Source organism: Macaca nemestrina, chromosome 10 (genome assembly GCF_043159975.1).
Source record: "Macaca nemestrina isolate mMacNem1 chromosome 10, mMacNem.hap1, whole genome shotgun sequence".
NCBI lineage: Eukaryota > Metazoa > Chordata > Mammalia > Primates > Cercopithecidae > Macaca > Macaca nemestrina.
In genome coordinates, this window is record NC_092134.1 from 14821912 (window position 1) to 14842530 (window position 20619).

The 20619-nt window shown below is 39.5% G+C and overlaps 1 protein-coding gene across 6 annotated transcripts in view; it reads left to right on the top strand.

Moving 5' to 3' along the window:
• LOC105495041 (TAO kinase 3) overlaps positions 1 to 20619 on the top strand; it is a 232723-nt gene that overhangs the window by 1701 nt on the left and 210403 nt on the right. Inside the window, exon 1 of one of the 6 annotated variants that reach the window (XM_071070994.1) lies at positions 10979 to 11761. The exons of 3 other annotated variants lie outside the window; for them this stretch is intronic. The gene's annotated coding sequence lies outside the window, so the exon portion shown is untranslated. Of the gene's footprint in view, positions 1 to 10978; positions 11762 to 11821; positions 12344 to 20619 lie in introns of those variants that run through there. 2 more of the 6 variants (XM_071070993.1, XM_071070995.1) reach the window with 2 other exon arrangements.

The following is a 20619-nucleotide window of genomic DNA, read 5'->3' on the forward strand; positions in this document are numbered from 1 at the left end:
AGATGAATGAGAATGTTTCTTTGATAGACCACTGTGTTTTCCTGGACTACTGGTTTTTCATTTTAGCTCAAGGAGCTAAGAAACTTTTTCAGATTTGGCAGCATATCAGTATCAATGTTTATTTACAATGCAAATTTAAAGGAACTATACTAGTTTTGGAATCCGGACTGTTTAGCTTTGATCTGTTGGAGATAGTTGGAAGGTCAAACTAAATTTTCAAAAGAGGTTTTGGAGTCACATAACTAAGGGTTCTTTCCAATTAGATTTCTTATCCTAAAAGCTGCCAGGATTGAGCTTTAGGCCTAATTCCAGGACAAGCTAAGGAGAGAGATAAACCTATTTAAACCAGACACCGTGTGTCCTGGTGGGAGGCAAGTGTGTGTCTATTAAAAGGCTGAAACAAATAGTGGAAAGCAATAGGGGGTGGGAGGTGAGGGACAGCCTCCTACTCTGAGGGATGTGAAAATTAAACTAATGATCAGGCTAGTCGTTCACAGTACTTAGGATATGTTAATACTGCCCTACCTACTTTTCAAACTCAAATGCACATGCTTTGTTATGGTTGTACCCAGCAGTTTTGTATTTGAATTTTTAAAACCTCCTTTTCAATGTTTATAGGTTGTATCTCCTCACCTCTTCTCTTGGACTGGGTTCTTTTTTATAGAAGCAGACATGGAAAATGATGGTTTCAGGAAAATAGTGAGGAATGTAATTATTATATAATGTCGGTTATTTAGATATTGCCTTTGTTTCAGGTTTAGAATATGTTTTATTAGAAGTCTTTTGCCAGTGTTCCATATGGGCAGTTTCAACTAAGAGGAATAAAGGAATGTTGTATTATTTTCTGAAGATATAATGTAGATGCCTTACATATAACTACTATGTAAATCCAAGATAAAAATTACTGAAGTTATTTTTATCAGGGTGATAATAAGTAGAGGAGATGCAGTGTTTAGGGATTTTATTTGACATTATCTGATACAGAGCAGTTCTTATATGGCTTCAGAGATTGTGGAGCTTGATGTGGTTATGAAAATTCCACTAACGTGGCGGGGCACAGTGGCTGACACCTGTGATTACAAATCCCAGCACTTTGGGAGGACGAGGCAGGTGGATCACAAGGTAAGGAGATGGAGACCATCTTGGCCAACATGGTGAAACCCCATCTCTACTAAAATACAAAAAATTAGACGGCCATGGTGGTGTGTGCCTGTAGTCCCAGCTACTTGGGAGGCTGAGGCAGAGGAATCTCTTGAACCCAGGAGTCAGAGCTTGCAGTGACCCAAGATCGCGCCACTACACTCCAGCCTGGCGACAGAGCAAGACTCCGTCTTGAAAAGAAAAATAGAAAATTCCACTAACGAGAAGTCCTCTCCTGAGTTACAGAAATTATACAGATGAGAGGAAGAGCAACAGCAAATACAGATTTAAAATATGAGACACTATATTTAAGATGTATTGAGTGTAATTTTTTTACATTAAATTTATTTTTCCAGAATGCTAGGTTGAATTCAAGTAAAAATAAGGTCAATTAACTCAAAAGGGTATTTAGAACAGGCATATATTCATTTTGCAATGCATACAATGTATGAAATGGTCTGCGGAAGGATTGAGAATCTTAACACCGATAATTCTACAAAGTAATGGAAATATTTGAGCAGATGCGCTGTCACCATATTTCTTAGCTCATTTCTGACTGGTACAAATGGTCATTTCTTAAGACAAAACATTAAATTTATTTCCTTGCAAGAAAAGAAAGTACTCTGATATTCCCCTAAGTGATGACTAAAGCAGTCATTTCAACTACATGACGTTATGGTATTGATCCAGAGACGTTAAAGAGAGATTCTTTGCAGTAGAAGTTTTAGTGATAGTAAAGGCCTGTAATAACTACATTCCCTGGGGGGTTATGAGAGTAGGGATTCTGTGAAAATTGTTTTCATTTGTTTCAAAAAACTAAAACTATACTATGAGAAGCTATAAATATATGAAATCATTATACCTTTACTTGCTTATTTATTGATTTATTTGAGACAGGGTGTAGCTCTCTGTCACCCAGGTTGGAGTGCAGTGACAGGATGTCCTCTCACTGCAGCCTCTGCCTCCCAAGATCAAGCGATCCTCTTACCTCAGCCTCCTGAGTAGCTGGGACCACAGGCAAATACCATCACACCTGGCTTTTTTTTTCTTCTTTTTTTTTTTTTTTTTTTTTTTTTGTATTTTTAGTAGAGATGGGGTTTCACAACATTGCCCAGGATGGTCTCAAACTCCTGAGTTCAAGTGATCCACCCACCTCCACCTCCCAAAATGCTGGGATTACAGGCATAAGCCCACTATGCCCAGCCCCTTTGTTCATTTAAACTTTTTATTTTCTTCTTTTTCATTTTATTTTATCTTATTTATTTATTTATTTATTTATTTTTTGAGACGGAGTCTCGCTCTGTCACCCAGGCTGGAGTGCAGGGGCACGATTTCGGCTCACTGCAACCTCCGCCTCCCAGATTCAAGCGATTCTCCTGCCTCAGCCTCCCAAGTAGCTGGGATTACAGGTGCCTGCCACCACGCCCGGCTAATGTTTGTATATTTAGTAAAGACGGGTTTTCACCATGCTGGCCAGGCTGGTCTAGAACTCCTGACCTCAAATGATCCACCCACCTCGGCTTCCCAAAGTGCTGGGATTACAGGCGTGAGCCACCGCGCCCAGCCATGTTATTTTTTTAATAGAAAATAGGCCAGGCGCGGTGGCTCACGCCTGTAATCCCACCACTTTGGGAGGCCAGGCGGATGAATCACCTGAAGTCGGATGAATCACCTGAAGTCGGATGAATCACCTGAAGTCGGATGAATCACCTGAAGTCAGGAATTGGAGACTAGCCTAACCAACATGGTGAAAACCCGTCTCTGCTAAACATACAAATATTACTGGGCGTGGTGGCGCGCCTGTAATTCTAGCTACTCCGGAGACTGAGGCAGGAGCATCGCTTGAATCCGGGGGGCGAAGCTTGCAGTGAGCTGAAATAGCGCCTTCGCACTCCAGCCTGGGCGACAGAGCTAGACTCCGTCTCAAAATATAATAATAAAAGACAACGTGGAACCTTACAGTTCCATATGAAGGCTTACGGCAACCACACATTGCAAGTTCTTTTTAATTCTCGAACTGTTTTCAGTCTTTGTTAAGCAGGATGCAAATACTGCCCAGTATATACAGTAACACATTTTACACTTTCTGTACTACTGGAGTCATATACAGGCAAACTATTGTAATCTTAGAGACTACCTTGATATCAAATTTGGTGTAATGTTTAAGCCAACCTGAATAAACATTCTCATTGCCTGCCAGTATTCACATTTGTTGATATCAGTAGCATAGGGGAATAGATGAAAACTGTTGGTACTTTTTTAAAAAATAGATTCTTAGTTAAATGCCTCTTTTTTAAAAATAATTTTTTCCCTAGTTTTCATTTCTTCCCTCGCTGTGCCCCACCCCCCACCCCCCAAAAAAAAAGACAGAAGGGAGAGAGGGAGGGAGGATTTTGTGACTCTCCGAAAAAAGACTTTTCAGTAATGGATAGTTTTTGAATTCGTACTTTTAAGTTGTGGGATATTATAAGATTGCATATCAGCATAGGGAATTTAATTTGTGACAGTTTAGCTTTATCACCCATTTAATTGGTTGCTTTATTATTTGTAAGCTGTATTAAAAGTTTTTTTTTACTGTTTCTTAGGCTCAGCTAAGTAAAAGAAACATAAGTGATATTATCTATACACCTCTAATTACAAATTAGTTATGTTGAATTTATGGGCCAAATGTGATCTCCCTCATTTCCAAGGTATAAGCACCAAATTAAAGAAAATAAAATATTTCAAATTTGTGTAATAACTGATAGAATTTAATTGATCAATTTTGTTCCAGACATATGTTGTTAAAGTTACCTGCTTTATAAATCAACTTAATATTTTTTTTTTCCTGTCTGACTTGAGCTTTGTTAGGGATATTGAAGTATATTCAAAATCTTTCTAAGTTATTTCTACTTTTCTAGTTAAAGGGCTAATTCCCTGGCAAACAGAATGACTTAGGGGCCAATTTCTTTATTTGTTATCGGAAATTAGTCTCCTAACCATTTGTCAGCTGTCTCACAAATAAACATTTTTAATCCCTAGAGTGTGTGAGAAAAGGAAGATAGCCTGGAATAAACATTTTTTTTGTTTTGTTTTCGAGACAGCCTCACTCTGTTGCCCAGACTAGAGTTCAGTGGCGCCATTTCGGCTTACTGCAACCTCCACCTCTCTCATAGCTGGGATTACAGGCACCCACCACCTCACCCAGATAATTTTGGTAATTTTAGTAGAGATGGAGGTTTCACCGTGTTGGTCAGGCTGGTCTCAAACTGCTGGCCTCAAGTGATCCGCCCACCTCCGCCTCCCAGAGTGCTGGGACTACCAACGTGAGCCACCTTACCTGGCCTGGAGTAAACATTTTATACTTAGAAAAACCTAGTTCCATTAAACAAAGAGGTGTGGTCCACGTGACTTTAACTCCTAGCAATAGGAATTTACATGCTGGAGTCTAGTGTTCTGGGCCCTTTCACTTCACCTCTGGCCTCAGTGAAATGATGGGTGGTGAAATCAACCTCACATTGTATACTTTATATTAATATTGTAGTCAGTTATCAAAGTACTCATTGAACGGATCAATTTTACTTTCTTCCACTATTTTTGAGTGTCAATAAGAGAACCTTTTATTTCCAGTCAAACAGGGACACTGTGCAGTACATATTTAATTTTATGTGTTTCACTTTCTAATATTGGCTTATGTCCATGGCAATCAAGGCTATGACAATTCAAATATGTTTTATTTACCCATTACAATAGATGGCACTAATCAAGACAGGATGCTTTCTTAAATACACTAATAACTTAATTAGTCTTGGCAGTAGACACACTAAACAGAATCATAGTTCATGGCCAATTTTCTCTATTTTTTATTTTTTATTTATTTATTTTTTGAGATCGAGTCTCACTCTTTTGCCCAGGCGGGAGTGCAGTGGTATGATCGTGGCTCACTGTAACCTCCACCTCGTGGGTTCAAGCATTTCTCCTGCCTCAGCCTCCAGAGTAACTGGGATTACAGGCGCCAACCACCACGCCCGGCTAATTTTTGTATTTTTAGTAGAGACAGGGTTTCGCCGTGTTGGCTAGGCTGGTCTGGAACTCCTGACCTCAGGTGATCACCCGCCTCAGCCTCCCAAAGTGCTAGGATTACAGGTGTGAGCCACTGTGCCCAGCCCATGGCCAATTTTCTATTCTGTTCTGAACATTAGCTTTTAGTTTCAGGGTGTGTATGTGTAAATACACAAATACTTTCAAAACCGTATACATACAGTTTTTAAATGACCTAGGTCAAGATTTAATAGCAGAGATTTAAAATTATAGTAACATGCCTCCATCGTCTCTTGGCAAAATTATCTTCTGTTGTTTTATACCAGTTTCCTGGGTGTTATTTACTAGCTTGTGAGGACAGAGATGTGTTTTATTCATCTTTGCATCCCCCATGCTAAGTATAGTACAAAGCACAGAGTATGAAGGATGCTCAGTCAATGGGAATTGCGTGAATTAATGAATGATCAGCAAACTAGTAGGTTATAATTATGTCCACACTTTGTTTCTTATCCTCATTGAGTGCTTTTTAAAATACATATATCTAAAAGGTATTAAAGAGACAATGGGCACACCTGTAATCCCAGCACTTTGGGAGGCTAATGCAGGAGGATTGCTTGAGCCCAAGAGTTCAAGACCAGCCTGGGCAACACAGTGGAAATCCTCTCCCAACCCCCACCCCCCACTCAGTCTCTACAAAAAGTACAAAAATTAGCTGGGCATGGTATTGCACGCCTCTAATCTCAGCTCCTCAGGAGGCTGAGGTGGGAGGATCACTTGAACCTGGGAGATGGAGGTTGCATGAGCCATGATCACCCCACTGCATTCCAGCCTGGGTGATAGAGCAAGACCCTGTCTAAAAATAAAAAATATAAAAAGAGAGAGAGATAGTGATTCCTTTGGAATGTAAGAGTAAATGTTAGCATTATTCATCTGCTACATAAAAAACAGCAAGAGACAGTGGAAGGAGAGAGGGCCTTAGTCTGGGAAAGATCTAGGCAGCTAAAGATTTTGGCTCCATTACTATGTCTGCTGCCTGACCCTGGGCAATTACTTAAGTCTTCATTAAAGCTCTCAGTTCTCTCAACTGTAAAATAAGAGTCCATACCTCCCGGGATCTGTAAAAGGAATAAATGAAGTGATTTTTTTAAAGTGCCAAGCACAGTGACACATAGGAAGTGCTTAATGATAGCTATTTATTGTGTTTTTGAAATAGAGTCTTGCTGTGTCATCCAGGCTGGAGTGCAGTGGTGTGATCTTGGCTCACTGTAATATCCGCCTCCCAGGTTCAAGCAGTTCTCCTGCCTCAGCCTCTGGAGTAGCTGCGATTACAGGCACCCACCACCACGCCTGGCTAATTTTTGTATTTGTAGTAGGAGAGTTTCACCATGTTGGCCAGGCTGGTCTGAAACTCCTGGGCTCAAGCGATCCTCCTGCCTTGGTCTCCCAAAGTGCCGGGATTATAGGCATGAGCCACTGTGCCTGGCCTCTTTATTATTTTAATCACTTGAAACAATTTCATATTGTGTGTGTGTGTGTTCTACTCCTACTATCTAATCATTTGCTGAATCTCATAGCTGGCTCCTTTTTTCCAGAAAGAATAATTAATAGATTCATACATAAGGAAATTGAAACTCAGAAAGGATAAATGACTTCCAGAGGTCACAGAGACCTTGGTAAACCAGACCACTGTGACCCAGATCTGGTTTTTCAACTCAGAACATTTTCCACTTTATACCTCTCAGTGGTCCAAGGATCTTATGAGGGCCTTAATAAGGCGCAAGGGGCCGGGCGCGGTGGCTCACGCCTGTAATCCCAGCACTTTGGGAGGCCGAGGCGGGCGGATCACAAGGTCAGGAGATCGAGACCACGGTGAAACCCCGTCTCTACTAAAAATACAAAAAATTAGCCGGGCGCGGTTGTGGGCGCCTGTAGTCCCAGCTACTCGGGAGGCTGAGGCAGGAGAATGGCGTGAACCCGGGAGGCGGAGCTTGCAGTGAGCCGAGATCGCGCCACTGCACTCCAGCCTGGGCGACAGAGCGAGACTCCGTCTCAAAAAAAAAAAAAATAAGGCGCAAGGGAAGGAAAGCCGTGACAATTTTCCAGTCTCCTTTTCATTTTCATTCTTCCTAAATACATTGTTAGTCTTATTCTCCCTAAAGTATGGCTCTGATTTTGACACTCACGTTTTGAAAACCTTTAGTAATTCCCCATGACCTACCAAACTCAGTACAGATTTATAAACTTGGTTTTTGTTTGTTTGTTTGTTTGTTTGTTTTTTGAGACAGAATTTTGCTCCTGTTGCCCAGGCTGGAGTGCAATGGCACGATCTCAGCTCACTGCAACCTCTGCCTCCCGGGTTCAAGTGATTCTCCTGCCTCAGCCTCCCGAGTAACTGGGATTACAGGCGTGCATCACCACACCCAGCTGATTTTGTATTTTTAGTAGAGACAGGGTTTCTCCACGTTGTTCAGGCTGGTCTCAAACTCCCGACCTCAGGTGATCTGCCCATCTTGGCCTCCCAAAGTGTTGAGATTACAGGCGTGAGCCACCGCACCCAGCCTATAAACCTGTTTTTAGGCTCCTATCAGCCTGTTTCTGTCTGTTTGTCTGTCTGTCTGTCTCTCTCTCTCTCTCTCTCTCACACACACACACACACACACACACACACACACACACACACACAGCGCCTTGACCAGACTGGTCTTACTAGCCAAGTGCTTATTGATGTGCCCCATTCAGGATTTTGTTCCATTTCTTTTGCCTAGTATGCCTTCTGTTCCTCATTTTCCAGAACCACCTCTAATGCCATCTTTCATGAATCCTTCTCTGATTATCCTCCTTGCTGCTCTCTCCTTTGAATTCCCTAAGTACTTGATTTGTACTTTTTCTTATTATATAATATTCTCTCTAATACTAAATTATAGGATTTGTACTTATCCTTCTTAGATGTCCATATTCTTAATTTTAAAAGGACAGTGTTTTATATATCTAACGTAGTGTCTTGCAACTAGTATCTTGTCAAATTGTATGAAATTTAAATACTTTAGGTTCAAAATAATATTTAAATATAATTATACATACAATTCTGTGTTCTATTATAAGATATAATTATTGCTGCCAGTGGAGATAATGTGGATTCCTAGAGAAGAATTCACTTGTGATCCTGACAGTTGGTGAATTTGATGCCATTGGTAACAAGCATATGGAAACTTGTATGTTTGTTTTTAACATTGATAATATTCTCTAAAGTGGCCTTTGACTCAGTGTTTCGTATTTGTTATTTTATTTCCTTAAGTGGTATTTTTATCAGATTGGTATTTGGAAGTTTGTTTTCCTGTCTCTTTCTTTCTTTTTTTCTTTGATACGGAGTCTTTCTCTGTTGCCCAGGCTGGAGTGCAGTGGCACAATTCGGCTCACTGCCACCTCTGCCTCCCGGGTTCAAGCAATTCTCCTGCCTCAGCTTCCCAAGTAGCTGGGATAACAGGCACATGCCACTACACCCAGCTAGTGTTTTGTATTTTTAGTAGAGATGGGGTTTTGCCATGTTGGGCAGGCTGGTCTCGAACTCCTAACCTCAGGTGATCCATCCACCTTGGCATTCCAAAGTGCTGGGATTACAGGCGTGAGCCGCCGCGCACCTGGCCTGTTTTCCTTTCCCTAGCTATTAGCAACAATTGAAATAAGACTGTCATTTTCAACAGAAGGTAGATGTTCACTTGAGTCAGAGGTAGAGCCTGGGAGAGGGAGGCTTAGCACTCTGGTCTTCCAAAGCATTTTTTCTTACTGTGTGATCTAGGCAATTTGCAACTATGAACAAAGAAACTTATTGTTCCATCTTTCCTACCGTATCCTTCTCCATAGCACTTACCACCTTCTCACATGCCAGATATTTTGCTTGTTTGTCTTATATTCCTACGTGCAAACTTGTCCAACCCGTAGCCCGCAGGCTGCATGCACCCCAGGGTGGCTTTCAATGGGGCACAACACAAATTTGTAAACTTTCTTAAAACGTTATGAGATTTTTATGTGAGATTTATGCACAGATTTTTTTTTTTAAGCCCATCAGCTCTTGTTAGTGTTGGTGTATCTTATGTGTGGCCCAAGACAATTCTTCATCTTCCAGTGTGGCCCAGGGAAGCCAAAAGATTGGACACCCCTAAATTTTAGGGTCTATGAAAGCGAGGATTTTTGCTTTATTAATTGCTATATCTCCAACTCATAGAACAGTGCCTAGCAGTTAGTAGTTGCACAATAAATATTTCTTGACTGACTAAATAGAGAAATTTGGCTTTGAGAGTTCCTCCGATTCGTTGGCTGAAAAGGTTTCGTTATTTTAAAAATAAGGAAGTCTCCAGACTGCTTTCCACAGTAGCTGTCCTAATTTACATTCACACCATCAGTGTATAAGCATGCCCTTTTGGCTGAAGCCTCACCAGCATGTTTTTTATTATTATTATTATTATTATTATTTATTAATAGTTTGAAAAACTACCTTTTGGTGACTATGCTCACTACCTGGGTGATGGGATCCATACCCCAAACCTCAGCATCATGCAATATTCCCATGTAACAAACCTGTACATGTACCCCCTGTATCTAAATAAAAGTTGAAATTAAAAAAAATAATAAGCAAATAAAATCCTAGCCAGGTGCAGTGGCTCACACCTGTAATCCCACCACTTTGGGAGGCTGAGGCAGGTGGATCACTTGAGGTCAGGAGTTCAAGACCAGCCTGGCCAACATGGTAAAACTCCCGTCTCTACTAAAAATACAAAAATTAGCTAGATGTGGTGGTGCACGCCTGTAATCCCAGCTACTTAGAGGCTGAGGCATGAGAATCACTTGAACCCGGGAGGCAGAGGTTACAGTGATCCAAGATGGTGTCACTGCACTCCAGCCTGGGTGAAAGAGTGAGACTCCGTCTCAAAAAAAAATAAAAATAATAATAATAATTAAAAAAAAATTCTAAGGAAGTAAATGATAGTTTGGAAGAGTCGTATTCATCTGCAAACTCTGCTCTCGGGGTTTTACATTTTTCTTGGAGCAGCCTTGAATTTACTATATTTTTATTTCATTGAATACAAACTCAAGCCATTCCTACCACCACACCATACATCCAAGATGACTGTATCTCATTCTGGCTAAAACCTAAGAAAACTGTTCACTGTAATGAAGTCTAGTGGAAGCTTGATGACATGGCTTTTAGGCATTAAAGTCTAATAAGATCAAAATAATAATAAAATTCAGTACAGGGGCATTATCCCTTGATAAAAAAACTTCACTTGTTTTGCTTAGATGCTGATATTGACCCTGAAAATTGGTGAAATCAAGCTTCTGATGTTAATTTAGGGTTGTTATCAGTTTTCTGCATGTACATGTAATTGGGTTTGAAATGTGTTTTAAGCCTGAATTAAAAGAACTTAGTCACTGATGACTCATAGTGAGAAGTTTTTCCTTTTCCCTGCTGCAATATATGCTTTTACCTCCAACATGCCCTTTTAAAAACAATTAAAATATAAAGAATGCTACTTTTGTGTGACAGTTTCTGGAAAAGTTCTGTTCAGGTTTAAAGTGGTGACCACTTATTACAATGCTTGTTAGTAACTACGCTAACTACAATTGAGTTTCCAAATTTCCATACAAATTTCTTAGTCTCTGCCTTTGTGGAAGTTTCCTCATTATATATGAAATCCTCAGAAGTTCACTAGATAGTATATGGATGACCACAGGGACTTTATTTTGTTCATTATTGTATTCCTACCTAGTGCCTAGAACAGTACCCTGCACATAGAAGCCAATTAGTAAATATTTGTTGAATAAAATCACATAATTTTTTTTTTGTGAGACAGAGTCTAGCTCTGTCACCCAGGCTGGAGTGCAGTCGTGCGATCCTGGCTCACTGCAGCCTCCACCTCCCGGGTTCAAGCGATTCTCCTACCTCAGCCTCCCGAGTACCTGGGATTACAGGCGCCTGCCACCATGCCCAGCCATTTTTGTATTTTTAGTAAAGATGGGGTTTCACCATGTTGGCCAGGCTGGTGTCAAACTCCTGACCTCAAGTGATCTGCCTGCCTCGGCCTCCCGAAGTGCTGGGATTACAGGCTTGAGCCACTGTGTCCAGCCCCATGCATTCTTAATAATCGTGCATCTTGGAAAAATAATGAAAGTATTGAAATCAATTTTCTCCAGCTTTTTTGAATTAGGTAATCATCAATTCACAATCAGTCTAGTTTGGGTGTCTCTCGGTATTAGCCCAAGGTAGTTCTGTTCGAATAGTTCCTAGCATTGCTTGTGCCAATCTTAACTCTCCTTTAGTGGATCTCTTACAAAAGGAGGGGTGAATTGCCGCCACCCATAGGCACTTGCACCTGTGGGAACCAATGGGCGTTGTAACAGGAAATACTTCAGCTTGCAATACTGATAGTAATGTGTGGCACGCAGGTCACGCTGTTTTTATCTGCAGTTCCTTTTTAGTATTGTACCAAGTTTCTTGACGATTTTTTAATACATAAGTTTAAAAGAGAATTAACTTTCAATTTGCAAATTAAAATGAGAATGGTTGCCTTTTCTTCATTATCAAGAAATGGTGAGTTGTCCTCCTGTAAGTAAATTGGTTCTTTTCTTTCTAATATTGCATTCCATGAAACCTTACTCTGGTATGCAGGGAGAGTGGAGGGTGCCTAAGTTGTAAAATAATTAAAACTTAAGCTGATATAATTATCAATAATAGTAACCAGTTCTGATATCTACTTGATACCATAACGGTGAGCATTGATAGACTTTCATAGATTTTTTACATAAGATTAGCTTGAGCAAGTTTTCCTCTTTTGTAGGTACGGGGGGGAAATTCTGGAAAAATTTTTAGAGAGTTCTTTCTAAAATGTCTAAATGCGAAGCTGTATAAATTGCTGTTGACGTTAGCTGTCTGACCAGGAAGTACTCTCTTTAAGCCTCACTTATAAAACTAAGTGTCTGTAATAACTTCCTTTCTCGGGATGAAGGTGCTGATAGCCTGCGGTGTTCTTATAACTTAAGTTCAGTTTTTCCTGTGAGGAAGAGGCAGTTTTTTAAATGAAGCCATCTCTGGGGAAATCGTATTGATTGTTGTAGCTAAATACAGAATTTTTAAAGTCTTAATATGTTGAACTGGAAATATAGGACATGCATTTGAGATCTACTGTGAGTAAGTGTCATTGGTATTTTATTTTACATTTAATGTTTTATTATAACTATGGTTTGTGTCTAAACACTGTTAAAAAATGAGTAAACTCTGTTGAAGTTCATGTGAAATATTTATGGCCTTAGCTCAAAATCCAGCTGAGAGTAATCAACCTCAAAAGTCATTGGATTCATGTGCTCTATTTAATTTGTAGCTTGATATTCTACAAATAAAAGTGGTAATTTTTTCAGAAAAGATTTAATTTTTTTCTTCTGATTAAGCAAGGTAAATGCTGAGCATCAAATAAAATAGCAAAATTTTGTCGGAAGAGTCTTTTAAACAAAAAACTTGAAATATGTTAAAGGTCATCTTAAATGGATGCAGTTTATGCTAATGGATGATATTATTACTTTAAAACAATATTTCACAATCAAGCTACTCAAAGTGGCAAACTATTCATCCTAGAGATCTTTAAAAGTAACAAGCCTGCCTCCTGTTTTTCTTCATTCACAGAAAGGGAAAATAGTATAGAAAGCAGAGCAGTTTCTTGAATGTAATACCAAATTTAGAGACAGAAAAGTCAGAGGGTTTGGTCACATTTATTTTGTTTTGTAACTTTTAAAATCAATTTAATACATAGGGTTAGCTACTTATTAAAGTATAAAAATAAAACATGTTGGCCATTAGATTATTAACAATTTATATGACTACTATAGTCCCATAAAATGAATTTAGTTAAAGTAGGAAAACAGATACTTTTTTTTTGACATGTCATCATTTGTATGTTAAAAAGTTAATGCAAAATATGTTATAAATCAGGAAAGCTACCTTAATAATTTCTTTACCAACTTCACTAGTCTCTTGGAATGAGGTTTAAATGAAATGCATAGGCTAACATGTGACTGTGATATCCAAACTCATAATACTGTGCAGGTTAAATGTGTAAATTAAGTCTTATAATTATACATAGGATGTTTTCATTTAAGAAGCATTGCAGTAGATATTACTAATGGGGGCGCTATTCTTTCTAATGTATGAGAAAGGAAATTTTAAGTATCAGATAATCTTTAAAATGTGATGTCATATAGCATGTGCTTTTTCCTTAAGATTTATGAATGTTTAAAACTTAAAAGTACAAATTATATAAATTTCAGCTTTCATAGAGAGGCCTTTTATGATTGTCTGAATGTTATATTAGCAGTCCAGAAATATCCCAGTCATAGCCTGGATGGGGGTGAAGCAGAGGAAGTGGGTGGTGCTTCATGATGACAGATTATTGCAGATTATATGGCTGCCTGCCAAAATGACACTCGTTGAAGGAAAAAGTAGAAGTTACAGACTGCATCCTATTAATTTGTACATGTTTATTTAACCACTTATAACAGTTTGCTTGTTTTATACACAGATGACAAGTTTTAAACTCCTGAATTACTTAAAATGTGCTTAACCTTCTATAGTTTATCGTGGCCATATTCCTCATATCTGATCTGCAGAGATCACACTGACCCTTTTGTGGAAAGCCATGTGTTAGCAGAAAAAAAGACGGAGGAAGGATGACAGAATTTAAAACTACAACTGCTTTATTTTCTAGTTAAAAATAGTTCTGAGTTAAAATGTAAGGATGTCCCATCACATGTGGACAATTTATATAAAATATAGCATACTAATACAAATAATCATGTCTTATGAAAAAGTTGATAGTTCTCGATTGTTCTGGTTTAGCTTGAAATTGAGATTCTTACTGTTGCAACATAAAAGGAAGCTTTGTGAAGGAAATATGACATCTCTGCCCAGATGCATAAGGAGGGAATTACAGTGGGGAGTTATTTTTAGAAGTATCTTATGAATACATTTCATGTACTAAGAACATTTTTTAAAGGTTAGTTTCACTGGTAGGAGTTACACAAGTTGCTCGGGTCACTGCATATTCTATTAAGAAATCATTTTTATGTCACCAACCTAGTTAGTCTTAAACTGGCTGATCTAAGTAGTAGCTTGCTTATTTATTTATTTTATTTGAGACAGTCTCACTCTGTCACCCAGGTTGGAGTGCAGCAGTACAGTCATAGCTCACTGCAGCCTTGAACTCCTGAGCTCAAGTAATCCTCCTGCCTCAACCTCCCCAGCAACCGAGACTACATGCATGTGCCACCATGCCTGGCTAATTTTTTAAAGTTTCTTTTTTTTTGTAAAGAGGGAGTCTTGCTGTGTTGCCTAGGCTGGTCTCAAAATCCTGGCCTCAAGAGATCCTCCTGCCTCTGCCTCCCAAAGCTCTGGGATTACAGGTGTGAGCCACTGCACATGGCCATAGCATTTTTTTAAATGTGATCAAATTGAGGCCAGGCGTGGTTGCTGACGTCTGTAATCCCAGCACTTTGGGAGGCCGAGATGGGCGTATCACTTGAGACCAGGAGTTTGAGACCACCCTGGCCAACATGGTGAAGCCCCGTCTCTACTGAAAATACAAAAATTAGCTGGGTGTGGTGGTGTAAGTCTGTAATCCCAGTTACTCAGAAGGCTGAGGCATGAGAATCACTTGAACCTGGGAGATGGAGGTTGCAGTGAGCCGAGATCGAGCCACGGTACTCCAGCCTGGGCGACAGAGTGGGACTCCATCTCAAAAAAAAAAAAAAAGTGACCACATTGAGAAGATATTGAGATCTTGTCAATACCATCAAATAGTAATGCAAGTTATCCTACTAAAAGAGGGGAGGGGACAGTTAAATTCCCAGTGCATAGTAGTGTCCCATTCTCCTTCAGGCATAGAATGCCATGTTTTCAGTTCAAGGAAAGGTTGGAAGTGAGTCAAGGAATCTATCATTTGTATCTTACAGTTCTTAGAATTGATGACCTTCTCTAATCCTTTTACACAATCAGCAGCATGTCCAGGTTTCTTATATTTCTTACTTTCGGTTTCTGTCACATAGGTTTGGGATTGGCAGGGTAGTTTAATGTTTAATAAGAGTGTGGCAGATAAACATGTCTGCCACCTACTAGCTTTGTGACTTTGCACAAATCCCTTAACCTCCCCGAAACCTCAGTTTCTTCTTCTGTAAAATGGATATAATTATAGTACCTACCTCACAGGATTGTTGTGAGGATTAAATGAAATAATGTATGAAAAGCATAATTTTGGCCACACACTGTAAAGGAGGAGCTCAGTGTGCAAGAATAGTTATGCTTATTTTTGCCATTTTTGGATATTTCAGTTCTCATTCATAACTTCACCAGAAAATGATCATGGAAAGAGATATAACAACACATGGCATTATGTATAGATAATAAAATCAACATTATAATAATAGAAGTATTTAGAAAGTACCAGAAGAAGGAGGCAGGGATTGACTGTAGATTTAATAATTATTCATCAAAATCATTATATACTCTGACAAATTTCACTTTAGTGACATTTTTCATTTTGTTTCAAGTGAGATAATTTCCTACCAATTTGATGGAACAACTCAGGAAACAACATGGAGAAGTGTTGATTTCTTAAAATGTTATTTTCTCAGTAGAGTGTGTTTGTTTTCTTCTGAGTGCACCCCTCAGATAAAGTTAGGACTATGTCTTAAGATTTTAGATCAGCTAAAAAAAATTTTTTTGTTTTGGTGACAATAGAACATGGATATTTTACATGTATATTTGAATGCAATAGTCCCCTCTTATCCTCAGTCTTGCTTTTTGTAGTTTTAATTACTCATGGTGAACTGTGGTCTGAAAATACTAAAGTGGAAAATTGCAGAAATAAACTATTCATGAGTTTTATTTTATTTTTATTTATTTATTTTGAGACAGAGTCTCACTTTGCCACCTACGCTGGAGTGCAGTGGTGCGATCGTAGCTCACTGCAGCCTCAGACTCAAACTCCTGGACTCAAGGGGCCCTCCTGCCGCAACCTCCCAGATAGCTAATTTTAAAAAAAAAAATTGTAGAGACAGGGTGTATTAGTCTGTTTTCATGCTGCTAATAAAGACATATCTGAGGCTGGGTAATTTATACAGGAAAGAGGTTTAATGGACTTACAGTTCCATATGGCTGGGGAGGCCTCACAGTCATGGCGGAAGGCAAGGAGGAGCAAGTCACGTCTTACATGGACAGCAGCAGGCAGAAAAGAGAGCTTGTACGGAGAAACTCCCCCTGATAAAACCATCAGATCTCATGAAAACAGCACAGGAAAGACCCACCCCCATGATTCACTCACCTCCCACTGAGTTCCTCCTACAATGCTTGGGAATTGTGGGAGCCACAATTCAAGATGAGATTTGGGTAGGGACACAGCCAAACCATATCATGGGGTCTTGTTATGTTGCCCAGGCTGGCCTCAAGCGATCCTCTGACCTTGGCCTCCCAAAGTGCTGGGATTACAGGTGTGAGCCACTGTGCCTGGCCCCATTCATGAGTTTTAAATTGCTTACCCTTTTGAGTAGTGCGATGAAATCTCCTGCTGACCTACTCCTTCTAGCCAGGGAAATGAATTATCCCTTTGTCCAGCCTATCCACACTGTAGATGCTACCTGCCTGTTCGTCACTTAGTAGCTGGTTGTCTTGGTTATCAGATTGACTGTCGTGGTACCTCAGTGCTTCTGTTCAAGTAACCCTGATTTTACTTAATAATGGCCCCAAAGTGCAAGAGCATTGTGGCTAATTTATAAATTAAGCTTCATTGTAGTTATATATGTATAGGAAAGGAAATAGTATATATAGAGTTCTGTACTATCTATGGTTTCATAAATCCACTGGGTGTTCTAGAACATATTCCCCACACATAAGGGCAACTACTATATAAAGAATGTTTTCTCTTCTCACCATCTGAGACTCTAGGGTTCATATCTTGTAATGGGTTAACTTTGTTGATGTATTGAAAATATTAAAACTAATTCTTACAGAAGCAGATTTTCATGGGGACATGTTAGCAAAACAGATGTGAAATTTAGGGGACACCTGCAGTAAATTCACTAAACCAAACAGGGAAACTCCTTATAGGATACTTGAAAAAAAAATGTTTAGCCGTTGTGAATATACTTCTAGTGTTTAAAATTTCAGGGTGTTAATCTGTGGTGTAACCCCTTTGTCTCCTAGCCAACTCCTGGATTATTCCATGTTTTTCCTTGTTTCTGAGAATTCCTAACATTATAGTCTCAAGGCTCATTACATTGCTGCTAAAATGCACTGTACCTCTGCACCTATCCTATTCAGACCCTTGTTGCCTCATTCCTGGACTACCACAGTGGCCTGCTTTCATTTCAGTCTCTTTTTTCCAACTCATCATGATGAATCTTTAAATGCTAATTCTAGCATGTCACTCCCTTTTCAGAGAGCTTCAGTGGTTCCCTGTTTTCCACTATGTTAAACCTAACTTCTGCTTGACTTTCAACACCCTTTCTGATTTGCCTGTACACTGTTTATCCAACTTCATTTCCTATGATCTTGGGCCTATTCTTTCTGTTCTGTTGAAGTCAGTCTCTCAAACACACCAAACTCATTCAAGTCTGTGCCTTTTACTTCACCGAAAAAGCCCTTGCTTGGAGCTTCTCGCTGCCTACTCAGATTTTACCATTCCTTCAAGATCCTGTGTAAAGTGTACTTCCTGTTGGATGCTTTTCCTACTCCTACTATTTTCCTGCAAATTCTCAAGTGACTTTTAATTTGGCAAACCAATGAACAAAAATGTGTGTAGTGTCTTATATCACACACACTTGTACCTTCACTAATGTAAACATTTTGAATACAAACACTATCTTTTAGCTAAATCTTTCACAGTTCCTAGCATAATGCGAAGGAAACTGATTTTGAAGAGAAAGAACAAATAGTAAATGTATTTCATCATGCTTATCTAAAGTCAACTCAGGCTAGGCATGGTGGCTCCCTCCTGTAATCCCAGCACTTTGGGAGGTTGAGGTAGATGGATCACCTGAGGTAAGGAGTTCGAGACCAGCCTGGCCAACATGGTGAAACCTTTTTTCTACTAAAAATACAAAACTAGCTAGGCATAGTGGCGCACGCCTGTAATCCCAGCTACTTAGGAGGCTGAGGCAGGAGAATTGCTTGAACCCCAGTGGTGGAAGTTGCAGTGAGCTGAGATCGTGCCACAGCACTTCAGCCTGGGCAACAGAGCGAGACTCTGTCTCAAAAATTAAATAAAATAAAAATAAATCAAATCAAATCAGTAACCCTAGTAATATAGTAATGTTGAAGGTACCTGAATATTTTTCCTATTTGCGTCCAGTCTGTCACCTCATTTACAGAAAAATGTGAGACAAATGAAGACAGTTTTGTAATTGGTTACAGATTGATATGTTTGCTTTTCTTTTTGAGAAACTATATATGTGTGTGTATCTATACAGATACACATACACACATATATTTGTATATATGTTTTTTATTTTATTTTATTTTTTTGAGACAGTCTCGCTCTGTTACCCAGGCTAGAGTGCAGTGGCGCAATCTGCAGAGGCTCACTGCAACCTCTGCCTCTCGGGATCAAGTGATTCTCCCTGCCTCGGCCTCTTGAGTAGCTGGGATTACAGGCGCACGCCACCACTTTGTATTTTTAGTAGAGACGGGGTTTCACCATGTTGCTCAGGCTGGTCTCAAACACCTGACCTTGTGATCCACCTGCCTTGACCTCCCAAAGTGCTGGGATTAAAGTGATATAGCCAGCTGCCATTGGAGAGGTATAGTTTTGATATTAACAGCTTTCCATCTTTAACTATAGATTAAATGTAATCATTTAATTTTACACAACCAAGAAGCATTTTTACCCAATTCTTCAAGTAACCCAAGTACAATTAAGTGCCTACTGTGTTATAAGGTGAGGCTCTGTGAAGGTGTGCCCTGCAAAAACTATTAGGGAATTCTGTTAGGCATGATGAAGTATATATTCAGATGCTTAAAGATAGGAATACTTATTACTTCAATTGGGTGTTATAATCAGTCTCCTATCTTTTTAAATAATGTATACTTTGCTTTGTATTAATGCCAAGGAGCTTATAGGACACCTAAATGAAAACTTTTAAAATGTAAAATGTTTTATATATGTAAGAGTATGGATATTTGAAAATGTCTAGTTAATGCTTTGAGTTTGTTTTGATGCTTGGCTGTAGATGCAGCCAGTAACACCATACTCTCTGTCCATTTATTTACTCAATAAATATTTGCTGAGCATCTACTCGGGTCAGGCCTTGGACTAGTGCTGAATAGGACTATGTTTCTTCCTTAACTAATAAGGAAACAATTGAACTATTTAGGTACAGCAATGCTGCAGAGACCCATATGATACTAGAAAAACACAAAGGAAGGGCACTGAATCATCCCCTGTTCCAGTTACCTCAACAAGTATACAAACTACTTCTCTATTCCTAGTTATGCCTCAGATTTCCTTTTTTTTTTTTTTTTTTTTTTTAATTTCTTTTCTTGAGACAGAGTTTTACTCTGTCACCTAGACTGGAGTGTAATGGTGCGATCTCAGTTCACTGCAGCCTCCGCCTCCCGGGTTCAAGCGATTCTCGTGCCTCAGCCTCCCAAGTAGCTGGGATTACAGGCATGTGCCACCACGCCCGGTCAATTTTTGTATTTTTAGTAGAAACGGAGTTTCACCATGTTGACCAGGCTGATCTCAAACTCCTGACCTCAAGTGATCCGCCCGCCTCGGCCTCCCAAAGTGCTGGGATTATAGGCGTGAAGCACTGCACCCAGCCTTTTTTTTTTTTTTTTTTTTTTTTTTAAGATGGAGTTTTGGTCTTGTTGCTCAGGTTGGAGTACAATGGCACAACCTCGGCTCACTGCAACCTCCACCTCCCAAGTTCAAGCGATTCTTCTGCCTCAGCCTCCCAAGTAACTGGGATTACAGGTGCCCACCACCATACCCAGCTAATTTTTTGTATTTTTAGTAGAGACAGAGTTTCACCATGTTGGCCAAGCTGGTCTCGAACTCCTGAGTATTTTTAGTAGAGACAGAGTTTCACCATGTTGGCCAAGCTGGTCTCGAACTCCTGACCTCAGGTGATCCACCCTCCTCAGCCTCCCAAAGTGCTGGGATTACAGGCATGAGTCACCATGCCTGGCCTCAAATTTGTCTTGTAGCTGAAGACCAGTCATTTAAACTTGTTGCTCCACGGGATGGACAACAGCAATAACAATTACTGAATGAGTGCTTGTTAGGTGCTAGGTATTACAATATATGCTTTATATAATGAGTATCTCGACAAACCTCTATAATGGATATTTTTGTAGATTCACACACATATTGTTACATAGACTTTACAGGGATGTATACCAATGTTCAGAGAGGTTAAGTGGTT